Below are 18,002 nucleotides of genomic sequence, written 5' to 3' on the forward strand. Positions count from 1 at the left end.
CTTACAGCCGCCGTAGGTCGGTGATATAGAAGGGCCAACCAGCTGCGAAACCGGGACCCAAAGCCAAGCCTCTTCAGTGTCTCTGCAAGATACTGGCAGTCCTTCAAGTGAAACGCTTTCTCAGTGTCGGGTGGCATGACCATCATGGGGGTCACTATCCTTCTCTCAGATACTTCAGCCACGAATGGAGATGTCGGATTTAGTCTTGTGGCCTGCCGAGGGCATAAAGCCTGTCTGATCAGAGTGCACTAAGTCCGTTATCACTCCTGTGATCAGAGTAGCAACAATTTTGGCCAAGATTTAGCTTTCTGTATTCAGCAAGGAGATGGGCCTTTAGGAAGAGCATTGATTGGGTGGCTTTCCCTCCTTAGGTATGACCACAATTATGGCGCAATTAAGATCCAGAGGTAGGCATCCCTCCTCTCTTACTGCCACAAAACAAGGACCCCACCTTGGTGTAGAGAAGCACGGCAAAGCTTTTATAGAGCTCTATCGGCAAACCATTAGCACCCGGTACCTTGCCAGGGTGCATGGCTCGCACGGCCTCCCCCACCTCATATAATGTCAGGTCTGCTTCCAGCACTTCCCTACTTGCCCCGTCCTAAGCCGGGAGTGGTATCTCTGAAAGAAACTCGGCGATATCCTGGTCCATATGGTCCTCCAGCTTCATTATGTCCCCCGATAGTACAGAGAAAAGGTGAGATCTTTATCGATACGACAGGATCACCGTCCGTAGTTACCACCTCCGGCACCCACTTTGTGATCTCCTCCTGCCGCCCTAGCCATGCCAGAAGTCGGTCCGCCTCATCACCCACATCACAGATGTTTCTGGGTCCCAAGGTAGAGCTGAACAGCTGTATTGGTCACCAGGTTCTGATATTGATCTCTCATCACTTCCAAGAGACAACGCATAGCGTCCTCACCTTTGGACACGCAGAATTTAATCAACTTTAAAAAACGGCACTGCAACTGGAGAGCACTTTCCTCCCTCCATTTCTTTCGTATAGCGATGATGTTCTGAGCTCTATCCCTGAGCACTGTTTTGTATGCCTCCCACAGCGTAACCGGAGAGGACAATGAGCCCTCATTCTCCTCAAAATATAGCTTGGTGTTTTCGCTATTTCTGGGTCTCTCAAGGCCCAGGCATCCAATTTCCAGGAGACCAGACTGAGGGGCTGTTGTGCGCCCAACTGGAGCAACAGTGGGGAGTTGTCAGATATGCTGCAGGCCTGGTATCGTACATCTCTGACCCAGGGTATCTGGGCCATGGGCAAAAACACGTAGTCCAACTTTGACATTGTTTTGCAGGCCACCAAAAAGAATGAGAATGTCCTCTCGCTTAAGTGGTGACTTCAACAAGCATTACTGAGTCACAGTGCATGCGCAAACAGGAAGCTCCGTGGTCCAGCCGGGAGGTGTCGCTCGAGGAGTATGTCTGTCTAACCCATGATCAGGACCTCGGTGAAGTCCCCTCTGCGATGTGTAACTCGCTAAACAGGTCTAGTAGGATCAGCTTAATCCATCCAAGGTCTGTCTCAACAATCTATGGGGCGCATACACTTAACAATCAGGACCATTTTTCTATGCCATCTGCTCTGCACTGCCACGTAGGAGCCCTCAGGGTGAGCCAAGGTCCTCAGCACCTGAAAGGGGGATTCTTCCTGGCTAATATAATGAACCCCGGGGAGCCACTCGTGCTTCCAGCGTGTGGTAGCCCCACGTACCTGCCTCTTTGCAGACATTTACAGGTATTCCCTGGTAGTGCATCTCTTGTAGGAGCACCAGGTCTGTGGCATGTCAACAGGGGGGGGGAGGGCACTTGATCACACCTTCCATGTATCTTGTCGTGTGTAGTGATGATAGCTTGTGACCGTGCGTTGTGTCCTGCCCGCCCCAATACCTAATAAACAAATCAACCTCAACTGTACCCCCATCCCACCTTTCCCTGGCATGAGTTCAAAATAACCCACCGCCCCAATTCAGGAAATGCTATTAGCCCACCTTCCTTCATGATGAACACTTTAAACAATCCCTGCTTGCAACAGTAAGTCCAAAACCCCTTTACCCTTGTAACACTCACACAAACATGACACACCCATACAGCAAGGTTTTAAATGGCGTGGCTCAGTCATTAGTGTCCGAGGGCCCCTCGCTGGAACTCCGTGGAGGAGCCTCAGGATCTTACCGATTATTCAAATCAGAGGAGTGGGCCTATAGCACTTGTTCCCCCGTGGTAGAGACTCACTTCTAGAGGCACCTTGAGCCTGCCCCTTCTACCTCCTCTGGAACGTCCTCTTGCAGGCCTGTCTGTTCTTAAGGTCTTTTCTGCTGCCTAGAGGGAGGGGGGGGGGGGCGGACTCCCCGCCACTCTCTGGCCCTGTCCGGATGATCAAACAGGAAAGCCTTACACTTGAAAAGCACCTTGAGTCTGGCCAGGTACAGCATCATATATCAAAGATTCAAACCCCACAGTCTCTGCTTCACATCTTCAAATGTTTTCCATTGTGGCTGAACTAGTCTGATGAAGGCCGGAAAGATGAGGATTCTCGTAGATTTTCTTTTCAGTTGTCCCAAGCCCCTGACCGTACGAAGTACCAAGTCCAATCATGGGCCGCAGGGCGGCCCCCAGGGTGGTTTCCTCGCGATGGCCCTGTGGGCACACTAAACAAGGAAACCCGGGGAGATTTGGTCTTCTGGAAGAAAGGATTTCAGCCACTGTTAGAGAAACTGTTCAGGTCTGGCACCTGCCGGGAACACCAGGAGGCCCAAACTGTTTCATCCCGAGCATAGTTCGGCATCTTCGACCCACGCCGCCAGTTCTCCTAAGAATGCTTTCATTTTCTGTACCCCTTGGGTGAGGTCTTTCACTGTGTCCTCCAATTTTACAAATTTTGTCTCAGCAACCAACGTAAATGTAAATGTAAATGTACAGGAATTTATATAGCGCAAATCACCAAGCGGATTCTAAGCGCTTGCTTAGGGAACCCGTCCTGGTATTCCCCTGTGAGATGACCCCCGGCAGGGTATCCGCAAGGTGAAAGCCAGGCATCCCGCCGCGAGGGGCCGTTGTGGAGATTAAGCAAGCTATTGCCCAGAGTCGCAGAGTGTGAACCCGTGAATCGAGTAGGCACCGGAGCGAGAATTGTCGAGTCCATGGACATTTTAGGACTCAAGACCCCGCCGAGCCGGAAATTGAACCCTGGTCCCGGACTGACCTCGGCTTCCAGGTCTGCCTCCTCTAACCAGTGAGCCACACTTCTCCACAACACACTCCCTATCATTTTCTTCAGGTCTTGCCAGAGCAGTTCCACAGTTGCCCCAACCTCCCCTGTTTTGGTCTCCAGGGCATGGCAGGATGATTCGATGGCTTTTCGGATGACCTCTGTCCCGGGTGCAGGACGGCCCTCTCAGCAGCTGCTTAATCCTGCAGGTCTGGCCCCTACGGTGCATGCAGTTTCTCTATGGCGAATCTGTCAAGTTTGCCCTGTCTCCACTGCAGTTTATCCTTCACCATGGCAGCCGGAGGTGCCACCACCATGGATCCAACAGAAACTGCAGGCCCACCAGGCCCCTACCCCACCGAAGGTAGGCGGTACGAGCAGCCAAGGAAACAGTGGGCATCAATTCTCCGGCCACTGATGTGGGGGGGGGAACAGGTTGGCGTCGCCCTCGCTGTGCCCCACGGCAAACTCCACTGCACCTGGCAGGCAGGGACCCCCCTTCTCTTCCAGTTGCAGGGACTACCCCCACAAGGGGTCACTATGACTCACCGGATCATCAGTCCCCTAACCCAAGGACTGATGGTCAGCCTGAGCAGTCCAGGAAATTAGGGAAGGCACTGGCTCCAAGCTCGCCTCTGAGCCCCCTCAGGTCACCGCCTCTCTCACAGTTAGTCAGCAGGGCCCCAACACACGTCTCCCACAGGCAATCCTCCCCAGCCACTGCTGGATCTGCTCCACAGGGGATGGGGACCCGCAAGGCCACTCTCCCCAGTTAAACAATGTGGGGGGCCCCCTCCATAGGCTCGAGGCTCCGCAGTTGAAATGTGGAGCAGGGTGGTTCGCTCCCAAATGGCAAGAGGGGGATGGCTCGCCTGCCCAACTCTTGCCTCCAGCAGGGGCTCTCCCAATTTCTTTCAGGGCCTGATCCTCACCTAATGGCCCACATTTATTCTGTCGTCGGAGACAGAGGTCAAAAGTCAGTTTATATCTACAATTACTTTTCTTTCGCTGACTGCAAAGTTCAAGGATTTTGTAAAGTGAACTGTCTGACAAACGTGCTGTACAAAAAGTGTGAAATGAAAGGCTGTAGTATGTCATGTTTTCATTCTAACACACATTTAAATAGCTAAAAGGTGAACTGTGCAAACATTTCAAAACAAATTTCAGTAGTTATGAAAGCCCTTGTTTTGTAATTCTAGGATGAAAACAAACCAGAACACTTTACATGTTTATGTGCAAACGATAAATATTTTTGCTGAAACCTAATTCCCACAAATTATTGTTAATACATTATATAGTAATAAAAGTAAAACTGCACCTAATGTTTTAGGCCATTTCAATGGACAATGCGCTGTCTGTAAATGACCATGCACAACCACCTTATGCTTTAGTAATATATTTATTAAAAGTGAGTTTTTAAAGATGAACTGAGAAACAGTCCTGTCCCTGCCCTGATGGCAAGGCTATTGGTGAACTAAGAGGCAAGTCAGGGGTCAAGTGTACCCGCTATGTGAGCTAGATTCTTATTATACATGGTGCAACTGTTTAGTCTATTAAATCAAACCAAATAGTTTATTTTGTATTGCAGGAATGCTGAAATCACATATTAGAAGGTGCTCTTATATGTGATAATGAAGAAAAAAGTGGCTCTGCAAAATAAAATATTTGCGTAGGATGACATAATGAGACCAGTTTATGGGTCAAGCACAGTACAGTTAGGTCGAGTAGATTATTTAAGGTACTAGAACTGCAGGTCCAGTAACATTTTTGTGAGTTTGAGGCCTGATTTTAATGAGATCATAAAGTCGGCACTAATATAATTTGATGCATGTTCGATATACTATTGTTTAGGCAAAACTTTGATTTGCCGGTTTACCTTCCAGGGTGTGTAATCTTTCAAATCTTGTGTATGTGTTTTTTGTACCTTCATTATTCCTTTCACTTCCACGAGCACAGTGCCGTATTACCAACCCTTCTCACATTTTGGGGGTACCAGCTATAGGCTATGTTTGCCTTTTGAAAAAACAGATTTAGTTTTCTAAAGAACTGTTATTTGTGTATGTACATATGCTTCATTCAATGAATATGAGATAGGTAACTGCAGACCTCTCAAAGACCACCAAATTGTTTCCATAAACGTTTCTAAAAGAAACGCTGAATATGAAGAAAATTATAGTATTTTCTCCAAAAAGGTAGCCAATATAAATGTAAATGTCATGGTACTTATAGAGCGCACTGTCACCAGACGGTCACCTTGCGGTGTCGCCTATTCGGCTTCCTGGCGCTGATACTCATACCGCTGTGGAACCCCTCCTGGCTTTCCCTGTGAAGTGTCCACTCCTGGGCACCCCCAGGGTGAAGCCAGGCATCCTTAGCGCTGTTGGGGCCGGTGTGGAGGCCCCATACAAAGCCAATACAAAGTTCAGTGTAAATAGAAAAATAAGCACCATGCAGACAGAATATGACTAAAGGTTTCGCTATCATAAATATCCTGTGTTGTAAGCGAAGGAACAGATGGAGTTTCATGTGACTCCTATGGGTTTCCAAGTAATGTGCATGGCGTTTGAGCCAGATAATAACCAAGTAAATTCATTATAGCATTGTTGAGTACTGTGTATGTCATGTGAATGAATATAATGTGGTTTGTTTTGCAGACACCCAACCAAATCTTAGCTAAAAAATCAATATGAATAAAATGTTTTTTTTCTTGAAAACATGCGTGGAACCGTTTTAAGAATTTTTGAAATATCCTCGTCTTTACCAAATTTGGTTATATTTTTTTACAGCTTTCAGTGATTTATACTGCTTTTATATGTTCTACTGGGAACCTTGAAATGCTCACAAACGACTTTAAAAGTGTGTTTTAAACCAGGAAATCCATGATGAATGTTCAATAAACGCCACACATGTAGGTACAAGTAATGTACAATAGCCAGTGGAATCTTGACAAATGTATACGTAAAAAATTATTTTAAACAACACATATATATGTACACACACACACACACTCATCGGTGGATGAGAGAAGGGGTTAAAAGACATTTTAATGTTAATTGCGTTCCCGGACTGCACTGCACTGAAGCGGCGTCTCGTGGCAATATGGGACTGGTAGTCCCCTCCTATTCACGAGGGTCAGCATGAGGTGCAGGGGAGCCAACCACCACTGGGCAAGGAGGAGCAAAATAGAATTTAAGAAAGGGAAACGCAATGCTGTGAATGCAAGCATCTGAAGAAGGCAGTTATGCCGAAACCGGTTATGCGAAGCTGGTCTGATTAAAGAACCCGCAAAATGAAGCCCCGCTGTGTCCTGTAATTTTTCCCGAGCGGAGGGGATGTTTGATTGAACACACACACACACATATACACATATTTACATTTACTAAATAAAACAATTGCTCAAGTGATGTTATGAAAAAAAGTCTTAAAAAAGAAACAGGAATTGCCCAACTGCAGTTAGCGCAGCACTGCATTGCTCATGTTTACACACGATGTGACAGATGACATCTAAAATGACATATCTCTAGTGACATAACATATCACCTCAGCACTGACATCACCAACGACATCACTATGAATATAAAATTGTTTGCCTGTGTGTATTCATCTACTGATGTTGTATTCTTATATATTGCTGTTTGCCACCATCAGACATGCCCCGAGACCACCCTGAATGTGAATATAACTCACTGCACATGATCTGATGGCCTTCTGGTGCCAACATATGCTACAAGGCAGGCCTCTGGCCCAGCCCTGCATTGAGACCCATGTGTATTTAACTCACTGAACTTGATCTCCAGCCATGAGAATCAGCGATTCATTGCAGGGTTTCCCTTATAACCAACCCCTGCGCTGAGTGCCCTTAGGAACATGATCTGCTGCGCGCAGCAGGGGTTCAGTGCCGGGCCTGGCCTGTGGATGGGACCTACACTGAGCACCCTATATTCACATAATAATAATAATAATAATAATACTGAGTTTTATATAGCGCAAACAGCTACCTCACAAGGTGGTGTCCCGGTGCTTAGTGAGCAGCAAAATAAACTGAGTGGTTAAAAAACAACAGTGGACGAGATTAATAATTAACCCAGTCTCCCAATGTGTGTAGTGAGGGTAGTAGCTTGTGCACTACCTCCAGGGTTCGGGAACACTCATTGTACATGGATCATGGGTTGAGCGCACCCATCCCCTGTGGGCCTAGTCCCCATTCCACGAACTATAATAGACATATATCTGCTTGCATTTTCCCTAGTGCAACAAATTGATGCCTGTAAGATGTCAATTATATAATCATATAAATGGTGCGACGCGCAGTATATATGGGGGTGAGTTGTGGCTTGCTCGAATAACCGTAACTGGTCATTTCAGTTTTGTTTAGGTTTTGATTTGTAATCTTAACAATTTTTCTTGTACTGCATTTTGAGCATTTTTTAAACAAACATTGAAGTGTTATGAACAAAATAAACTGTAAATAATTCTTAAAGGCCTATAGTGACTATTTATAATTTTTATAATATTCTACTAACACTGCAGTCAATCACTCTGTAGCCAACTCCGCTGTGCAGGACCTTTGGCCACGTAATGTAGGGGCAGGCCACAGTGTGGCAACCCCATAGTACAAGGCCTACAGCAGGGTTGGTCCCAAGGCCAGTCCTATGCCAGACCCTGGGCACAACCAAGCATCATGCTGCAGAGACAGGTCTATTATGTATTTGCATGTTTCATGCCACAATGCGAATATATAGGCCTTCCCATCATGCTCATCCTGTGGTACCACTGTGCACCACAATCCGCTCAGTGCACATGCCTGATGAGGCACTAAAATCTGTGTAGTCAGTTTTTATGCCATTTGTCAGGTATTTGTCGCCAACCTTCACTGTTATATGCCTGGGTGTTAGGAGGCCTGCTTACAGAAACCTTCTTGCAGTTTCAGTCACTGCATAAGCAACATCCCATGGTTTTGCAAAATTAAACTAAGATCTCAGTGTCACATAACACGGAGCGGCAATCCTGAGTGTGAGTCTATATAAACAGCACCCAAGTATTAGTGCACCGCTTGGCAAGGTGATAAGAAGCTTCCGGTTGCACTTCCACTTACCTGTTGGTTATGCGCTAGACCCTGGGGCCTCACCTTAGAGAGTAGTTGTCTTCTTGGATTTTCTTTCCTGTGACTTCAGTTTACTACCTAGAAAAAAAATACTGAGGACTGTAGAGGTTGGTAAGAAAAATTGCAAATATCATGAAGGCAAGACAAAGGTTAGGGTTTTCATGAGCATGAAAGAACACTCGACGTTGGACTTCAGATTAGATTAGACATTGTAATAAGGAGTGGGGTTAAGAGTTTGTGATAAGCTTGTTCAGCTACTCTACCTAATAAAGGGAACCCAAGAATCGGTTTTAGACTTGTTTTTTTTTTATACATCTTAGCTCTTGTGAAGAACTAAACAGGAACTGACAAAAAGACTTGCAATTCCTGACAAAAGACAGGTTTCAGAGACAGATGTGTGAGAAAACCCTTTATTGTGAGATGACACATCCTCAGGTAAACTCAGATATCTAAGAGCTCAATACATCTCTGAAAGAATCAAAGTAATTGTGAATACATGTTTGCAATTAAACTGGTTTCTCTTTCAGTGAGGGGGCTGAATAAAAAACACTTACCTGGAGACTAGTAGTCTGCTCCATATGGTGAAGAAGTAAGGTCATCATGGTGCCCGCTACCTGAAATAAGTGTAAATGTAAGCAACTGGTTAGTTAGTAAATGTAAAGCCGGCTTAGGCGCTAGCTTTGGCTTTAACTTGGAGCTTAATGATGACAAAGACTTATTCTTTTAATGGGGTAATGCAAGGGTGTTACCAGTTCAGTTCTACAGTGTCCTTTTAATGAACATAAATACAAATGTTTGCCCCACTAAAGTCTATATTTGAAAAGCACTTTATCGTAAACCAAATTCCTTTGCACATTTTGCAGCAGCCTGACTTGTGCTGTGTGTAAACACAATTTACAAATAAAGGCTTACGTATTCACAGTATTTTCGGTCACAGGTTGAGGGGACCTCGTTGGATTGAAAATGCAAGCCAATATTACCCACTGCACCACCCAGGAGTCAATTCTGTTGATCCACGCGTAGCTACATCTGCAGTGATTGCATTAACCAACAGGGGTTTCCTAACGTAACATAGGGCATTCCTCACTATTGGTTTAGTTCAGTGTTTCCCAAACTGTGGGTCGGTGACTCACTTGTAGGTCAGACGCCAATTTTAGGGGGGTTGTGAAAGTCCAAAGAATAACTAAAAATGCTATTAAGTTCTGTATTTATCTTGTCACATTTGCTGTGCTTCAGTAACAGAGGTCAATTGACAGGCTATATTTTCTGACTCTGGCAAATTGCTGTATATGTTTTTTAACATGGTGATTGGTGTTTACAACCTCCTACCACTTTGCAGTCAGAAAAAGAAAAGAAAGTGAATTATGTGCTGAAGGAAAAAACTATAGGACGTCATTTTTGTAACAAACAACAAAATTGTATTGTAATCTGTCTAAAATGGTAGTCCCGGCCATTAAACGCGTTAGACAGGGCGGCCGCTCCTTTCATCACTTGGCTCCTCGTGCCTGGAATGAGCTTCCGCTTTCTCTTAGACAGACCCCTAGCCTTCTGTCTTTTAGAAAGGCTTTAAAAACTTGGCTCTTCACCAGATAGGCTTGCCGCTTTCCCTAGCTGTTGTGTCGTGTTGTCGTCCTTGAAGGTTTCCTTCGCCAAAGCGCCGGGACACTCCTTTTGGAGTAGCTGTTGCGCTATAGAAGAACCATAATAACAATAACATAACAATTAGGGCTCCCGGTTTTATGGTATTTATTTTTTTAACATTTCCGTCTGTATTTATCCATATTTATTTTTTTGTCAATGTATCTGTATTTATCCACATTCATGTTTGTTGCAAGCAAAAGAAAACGCTGCAGCTAGTATTTTCCACATTTATTTAAATAGACTGCATACCAGGCAAGATAGTTAGAAAGAAATCTGGCAAGCTATCATAATGAAAAGATAAAATACAGTATAAAGGAAAACAACCACAAGAAAGGGAACAAAAAGTAACAACGTACTATGATTGCATAAAGAATTTAATTATAAAAAGATTCTTGATATAAACATGTTAAATTTATACATAAAAATTCATATTAAAAATTCATAAAAGCACAAACAAATTTTTCAAAAAAAGTGATGCACAATATTCTGAGGAGTCTTAGAATATTGATAGTTCCCAGAATAGACTCCTCGGAATATTGTGCATCACTTTGTTTGAAAAATTGGTTTGTGCTTTTATGAATTTTTAATATGAATTTTTATGTATAAATTGAACATGTTTATATCAAGAATCTTTTTATAATTAAATTCTTTATGCAATCATAGTACGTTGTTACTTTTTGTTCCCTTTCTTGTGGTTGTTTTCCTTTATACTGTATTTTATCTTTTCATTATGATAGCTTGCCAGATTTCTTTCTAACTATCTTGCCTGGGTATTTACCTTGCCTTAAATTGCTTTACCCTGACCCAGGAGATTTATGTCCATTCAGGGGGTCCTTGTTTTTTCTCTAACAATAGACTGCATACCTATACTCAGTTGTTTTAGGTTTAGATATAGTTATATATACGCTATATTAAGTAAACAATACAATTGGTAAAAAAAATTTAAAAGGCACTCTTGTAATTTTGGAGTTTCACTTGCATGATCATGCATTTCCAGACTATGCATGAGTGCAGTCAAGTTTTGTTCACACCCACTTGGGTTGTTAATGGCATTGTTCTAGATACTTCATTCACTGAAATGATTATGGCTTTAGCATGTTGAGCACGGCCATCCCACAGCTATTTCTGAATGTGGAGCCCTTGGTAAGCGCACTTTACATATTGGAAGCAAATGTCTTCCCTGTCTTCTTGGAAAAGATGTGTGAATTAGTGGTATTGATTAGATGTTGTTTGCGCATGTGTTTGTGAAGTCCAAATGTTACCGCTTTTTTAAATAAAAGCTCTAGAAAGTGCTTCCATCTGAATTCACAAGGAATCTTAAAAGTGCATTACCTCTAAAAAGCATGCTAAATCATTAGTGTCTGTCATATTAAGTTGCTTAACTCCTAAGTACGTTATATGCAGAAAGCCATCCTTTGTTTTTCCCCAAGTATTGTCAAAGCCAGAAGGACTAACTTTAATGTGGTAAATATAATGTGTATATGCAATGCATGCAAACATGCCAATCCTTATGTTTGGTTGCTTCTGCTACACTTAAGTTCACAACTCCTGTGGTACTAAGATGGTGCAACAGATGTCGCCCCCCAACCCTGTGCCCCCATCAACTTCTTTCCCCCTCCCATAAAACCCCAAAAAAAAGGTTGCTGAGACTGCAGCCGATGTCCTGGGGCGTGCACACTGTAGTGATCCAGAATCACGGTCAGCAGTCTAGTGCTTTGTAAGCCAGCACACTGAACACCCACCCACCACTGATGTCACTGGTCAGGTGACACAGCTTTAATAAAAGGGGCCGAGCCCATGTGCTCTGGGCCAGTTGTACCAAGTATCTTACTGTGTCTGCGTCAGTCCTTTTAGCAATGAGGGCCCAGGGCCCCCAACATTACATTGGCGACGAGGCGGTAACGCGATGCCACGCGTGCCGCAGCTGAACATCCCCGGGAAAGAAGAAGGGAACTGCCCATGTGCAGGGCACCCCCTGGGGAAAGCGGCGCCGGCCGCCGAGAGGCCCGCGGGGCGTGTGCTGTGCCCCGGGCCTGAAGACCCATTAGGAGGTGACCGGGAGCTCACTCGCACCTCCATGCCCAGCGCGAGCCTCCCGGCGTGAGGGGAAAGTGAAGCGGACCGACCAGAGCCCACCTGTGCCGGCCGCAACCGAACGCCACGTGGAGGCGCGGTCCGAAGTGCCGAGGAAAAGGAGCGGACCGACCGGAGCCCACCCGCGTTGGCCGCGACTGTGCCCCCTGCCTGGGGTGAAGGGAGAGCCGTGCAGAGCCCACCTACATCGGCCGCCACCGCTCGGTGAAACCTCCGCGGAGCCCACCCGCATGGAGGAGGAAGGCCCGTCGGCCAGAGGTGAGGCCGAACGCTGAAGATTGCCTAGGGGTCCGCGCAAGCGAGAAGCGACCCCCTCATGACTGTGCACCGAAAGCAGAGCCCACCCGCTATTAACTGTACACATTGCCCCGTAATTAGGCAGGACTCGCGGAGCCCACCCGCGGCCTGCCTGCAGCGACGCGGCGTCGGCCGCAACTGCCCGTAGTAAAGCGAGGCCAGCGGAGCCCACCCGCGGCCTGCCTGCAGCGTCTCCCCTGCCGCGTGTGTGAAGTGCGGCGGAGGGGTGAAAAAAAAAACTGTACCGATGAGCGCCCGCAGCGTGAGGGGAGCTGTCAGGCGCCTAATAATCAAAGAATCTCCAGCGGAGCCAATCCGCGATTAACTCACTATTCAGCAGAGCCCACCCGCTGTATAGCGCTGTCACCCCCACCCCGCGCCGCTTGTGACGTGTGGCTGCGGCGGTGGGGTGAGGGAAAAGGAGAGATCCAGCGCCGGACAACAGCCAGTAAAGAAAGCGCCAAGCCCCCTGCGCAGACTGACTAACTCAGCCCCGGCGCAGAGAAAGAAAAGAAGCGGCTGCCCCTCGCGGCCCGGAGTCCGGCTGACACCAACGCCCCGCCCCTCAGCGTGTGAAGACTGAAGCTGCGGCGACGGGGTGTAAGCACAAAGGCAGTATCAGTGGGCAGGTCGTTATTTTCAAATGAGCCCCTGCAGCGGCGATAGCAAGAGCTGCATACACACACGACAGGAGCCGTCCTAGCTCAGTGGCGCAGTGTGTCCGTTTTGATCCGCATCCTCGGTGCCTTTGTCAGGGCTTACCAAACTTACTCTTGAATTTTCCAATACTGCACGGGAACAGAGATGCTAGAACCCACGCCCCTCTAGACAATGCTGGTGGGTCTTACACAGAACCCTCCATCATTACCTCCAGGGACGGGGGAATTGGATAAAATAATAAACAGAGAAGAGACTGGTCCTGCGTGGTTTCCTCAGCCGATCGTCTGGGGGCTATTTGCTGCTGGAAAACCTAAAAACAATAACATTTCATTATATCCTGTCCTCCTACTCTCTCTCTAGTTAACTCTATCCTAACGTGTGTTCTCACCCACCATTACGCTGCAGAACCCTTGCTCCTCTTCTTATGTGTGTGATTGGCTCTCCTCTATTATAGTTGTCACTGGCAAAAGAAAAAGGAATATGCTTGGGTTATAACTCTTCTAGTGAATTCCTAATTAATTCAGCATGTATTGTGATTGTTTTAGAATCCTATTGGTCACTTACTTCACTATAGTAGAGGTGCGCCTCTTAATGGGTTTCTGTATTTCTTGCTTTCTTAATGTATTATTCCCTTGTAGTTTTGAGTGCCTTCTATCTTACACTGTTTCTTTTCTCTTCACAGAATTGCAGTCTTACTACCCCTTGGACTGCTAGGTGAGGTTTCTGCTTATTCACATTTATGTACATATATTTTCCATTGAGCTATATTGTTCATGCCTTTCATCAATGTTTAACTCTCTTTTTTTTCCGTTTTTTCCAGGAGTAATAATTAGCCACTGAACTCCTCCTTATCAACTTTAACAGTAAGGATTGACTTTGAATATATATATATATATTTTTTTTTCGAGTGTCACTTAGCTTGCTTTCAGCTTTTGTCAGCCGCTCCTTCTTGGCTCTGGAAATGTTCGGTAGATGCGCTAACACCTCTCCATCTCCCGCTGAGTTCTCTGCTCGGCGCTACTTGACTTCTCTGACGTGCGCACACGGCTGCCTGCTGTGCCGCTCCTCGGAACTCTGGACTACCCGCGCTTGAATCATGCGCCGGGTTAAGGGAAATAACTAACCTCTTCAAGGTTTACAAACAACTGGAAGAATTCCAGTCAGGATTTACACTCCTCCTGACAGAATTCACTGACGACGGTAATAACGGACCTCTCTGGCTGCTGTCTTGGTGAAGTGCGAAGCTCTCCTCACGCTCGCGCTTCACATTGGTTCCTGAGGATCTGAAAGACTAGAACGCCTGCCGAGCCTCGACCATGGCGGCGGCGGCGGCCATCTTGAGTCTCCACATTCGCACTCTCTCTGACCAAACCTGCTGCCCAGCTGGATAGTGAAGGACGGTATTCAAGCCTTGGGTCCTGACAGTACCCCCCAACAAGGTGGGTCCTCCCCTTCCTGGCTTGGAGGGAAATCGTTGATGGAAGGACTTTATCAACCTGGGTGCATGTATATCCTCCACTCGTTCCCAGGATCGCTCTTCCGGACCATAACCCTTCCAGTCAATCAAATAGTATAATTCTCCTCTCAATCTTTTAGAGTCCAAAATTTCTTTCACTTCGTACTCTGTTCCCAGTTCTAGCTGAATTGGCTTTGGAGGTGATTGGCGTCTCAAGGTTGCTGGGGCCTTCTTCAACAGGGAAACATGGAAGACTGGATGTATCTTAAGCTTGGGTGGCAGTCTTAACCGATAAGTTACTTGATTGATTTGCTCCTCGATAGGATATGGGCCAATAAATCGAGGTTGAAACTTCCTGTTTCCTTTCAATCTCAAATTCCTAGTACTCAACCAAACCTGGTCTCCTGTGATCAAGGACGGCCCTTTGCGTCTTTTCCGATCAGCGTACTTTTTATACTTTTCTTTGGCTATTTGTAAATTCCTTATCGCCTTTTGTTGAACTTGAAGTAGGTGCGACATAACTTCTTTGACTGCTGGGACTGTAGTTTCCATTTGCAGAATGGTAGCATTCGGATGTCTGCCGTAGTTCAGGTAGAAAGGGGAGTAACCAGTAGAACTGCTCTTTGCATTATTGTAGGCAAACTCTGCTGTCCACAAATAATCTGGCCAATTACCCTCCTCCTTCAAAAGAAACAGTCGCAAGTACTGCTCTAGCTCTTGGTTCACCCTCTCAGTCTGCCCATCTGTTTCTGGGTGGTAACTAGTGGAAAATCTAACTTCTGTTCCTAACCCTTCCATAAAGGCCCTCCAAAAATGGGACAGGAATTGGGAGCCCCTGTCCGAGATGACAATCTTGGGAATTCCATGTATTTTGACAATCTGGGAACTGAAATGGGCAGCTAGCTGTTTGGCTGAAGGAACCCCCTTTAGGGCTGAGAAGTGGGCCATTTTAGAAAAGGCGTCCACCACCACTAAGATTGTGTCGTACCCTTGACTAATTGGTAGATCAGTAATGAGATCCAAGGTAACTGTGTGCCATGGGTTGGGAGGTGTAGGTAAGGGTTGTAATAACCCTTTTGGAGCCTGCCGTTCGGACTTCCCTTGCGCGCAAATCTCACATGACTTAACATACATCTCTATATCAGTTGCCATCCTGGGCCACCAGTAGTGTCTTTTTATTATATCTGTGGTCTTGGCTTCTCCTTTATGGCCAGCCAGTTTGTCATCGTGACATTCACGCATCACTTGCTGCTGCAACTCGGTGGTGGGAAGGTACAGAGCGCCTTGATGGTAAGGCATTTGTTGAATGATTTTTCTGTTGATATCTTTCTCTGCCCAACTCTGCATAGCCTCTGGACTCATGACATCCGCAATCGATTCTTGTAGCTGAATGGAGGTGATGGTTCCTATGATTTTGTCACTAGGAATGATTGGCTGAATGTCTGTAATGGTCTTCTGCAATCCTGTGCCAATTCTGGATAATGCGTCTGCTTTTCCATTTTGGGCTCCTGGACGAAAGGTGATCACGAAATCGTAGTCCGCAAAATACAAGGACCATCTTAGTTGCCGTGGGGTGAGTGTCCTGGCTGTTTTCAGAAACTTTAAGTTTCGATGATCGGTAAACACCGTTACTTGGTGTCGGGCACCCATCAAATAATGTCTCCACTCCTTAAAGGCGTCTTTAATGGCCAACAACTCTTTCTCAGTGATGGTATAGTTTATCTCCGCCTGAGTCAACTTTCTAGAGCGATAAGCTACCGGGTGTAGTTGGCCTGTGGTCTTATGTCGCTGTGACAATACTCCTCCTACAGCTAGATCCGAGGCATCAGTTTCCACATAAAAAGGCTGGGATGGGTCAGCATGCAACAGGACAGGTGCTGTGGTGAAGTTTCCTTTTAAGGATTGAAAAGCCTCTTCCGCCTCCTTAGGCCACTCGAACTTGACTCCTTTTCTCAACAGTTTTGTGAGAGGTAAAATCTTCCTGGAGAACTCGCTAATAAATCTCCGATAGAAATTGGCGAATCCGATGAAACTTTGGACTTCTTTTACACTTCTCGGAGATTCCCAGCTCGTCACCGCCTCCACTTTACGTTGATCCATCAGAATTCCGGATGGTGACAACACAAATCCCAAGAACTCCACCTCCGACACATCAAATGCACATTTTTCTAGTTTCACAAACAATCTGTTCTCCTGTAACTTTTGTAGCACTCCTTTTACTTGATCGTGATGCTTCTCCACATCAGAGGAGTAGATGAGGATGTCATCAATGTACACTATCGCACATCGATCTATAAAGTCTTTCAAGACATCGTTGATGAAGTGTTGAAAGGCTGCAGGGGCCTTGCACAATCCGTAAGGCATCACCTGATATTCAAAAAGACCGAATCTAGTTCGAAATGCCGTTTTCCACTCATCGCCCTCACGCATTCGAACTAGATGATACGCTCCTCTCAAATCGAGCTTAGTGTAGATTTGCGCGCCTTTCACTTGATCCAAAAGCACCGAAATCAATGGCAATGGATACCGGTTCTTCTTGGTTATCTTGTTAATCGCTCTATAGTCGATGCACGTCCGTAATTCCCCTTTTTCCTTCTTCGGTACGAAAAATAGGGGAGATGAAACTGGAGACTGGGACGGTCGGATGAAGCCATTGGCAAGGTATTTATCCAAATACTCCTTCAAATGTTGGTGCTCCTTCTCAGTCAAGGCATAGACACGGCTGCATGGCAAGTTGGATCCCGGCTCCAGTTCAATCTTACAGTCGTAGACTCGGTGCGGGGGTAAAAGTTCTGCTTCCACCTCATTAAAGACACTTGCAAACTTCTTATATTCATCGGGTACTTCCTGAACGTTGATCACACACATTGTGTGCTCCATAGAGCACAACGATAGGGCTGGGTTGTTCTTAACTTGTTCGACTCGTGAATTCAAACAGTTCTCTTGACAATAACTTGAATCCATCACCACAGTTCTGGAACTCCAGTTGATTGTGGGGTTGTGCTCTGTAAGCCACGGGAGACCAAGAATCAGCTGAAACTGAGGAGCATCTATTAAGTTGAATTGGATCTTCTCCTGATGACCGTCATTGGCCGTCAATTGTATCACTTCTGTGTGGCTTACAATTGGTCCCGATGATAGATTTGTCCCATCCACTGCACGAACAGGCTCGCTCTTCAACTTTTGGATTGCCCGAATTCCCACTCTAGCGGCAAACCTCAAGTCACAGAAATTCCCAGTGGCCCCCGAATCTATCATGACCGATACTTCCGTCAGAGTTGTTTGCCCGAACTTCACCTCCATAGTCATGATCAAATGTGGGGCCGCCGACTGCAACGTATTTGCTACTTGATACTCTTGTGGAGTTATTCCTTGAATCGCACCCACCTGCTCAACTCCTCCCACAGATGGTGCCGTTAGTTTTCCTTCGGCTTGAAAGAACTCTTGGGTTTCTTTGGGCACTCTCGAACGAAATGGGTTCCTGATCCACAATACATACATTGGTTATTGGCCCTTCTTTTCTCCTTCT

General features: G+C 46.1%; 1 protein-coding gene across 3 annotated transcripts in view; it reads right to left on the minus strand.

Moving 5' to 3' along the window:
• ACD (ACD shelterin complex subunit and telomerase recruitment factor) overlaps positions 1-18,002 on the minus strand; it is a 283,828-nt gene that overhangs the window by 250,512 nt on the left and 15,314 nt on the right. For 2 of the 3 annotated variants that reach the window (XM_078688039.1, XM_078688037.1), the window contains exons 2-3: positions 8,880-8,939; positions 8,350-8,403 (exon numbers count right to left, since the gene is read on the minus strand). The gene's annotated coding sequence lies outside the window, so the exon portion shown is untranslated. Of the gene's footprint in view, positions 1-8,316; positions 8,404-8,879; positions 8,940-18,002 lie in introns of all 3 variants that reach the window. The other variant, XM_078688038.1, reaches the window with a different exon arrangement.

Source organism: Lissotriton helveticus, chromosome 4_1, assembly GCF_964261635.1.
Source record: "Lissotriton helveticus chromosome 4_1, aLisHel1.1, whole genome shotgun sequence".
Taxonomy (NCBI): Eukaryota; Metazoa; Chordata; class Amphibia; order Caudata; family Salamandridae; genus Lissotriton; species Lissotriton helveticus.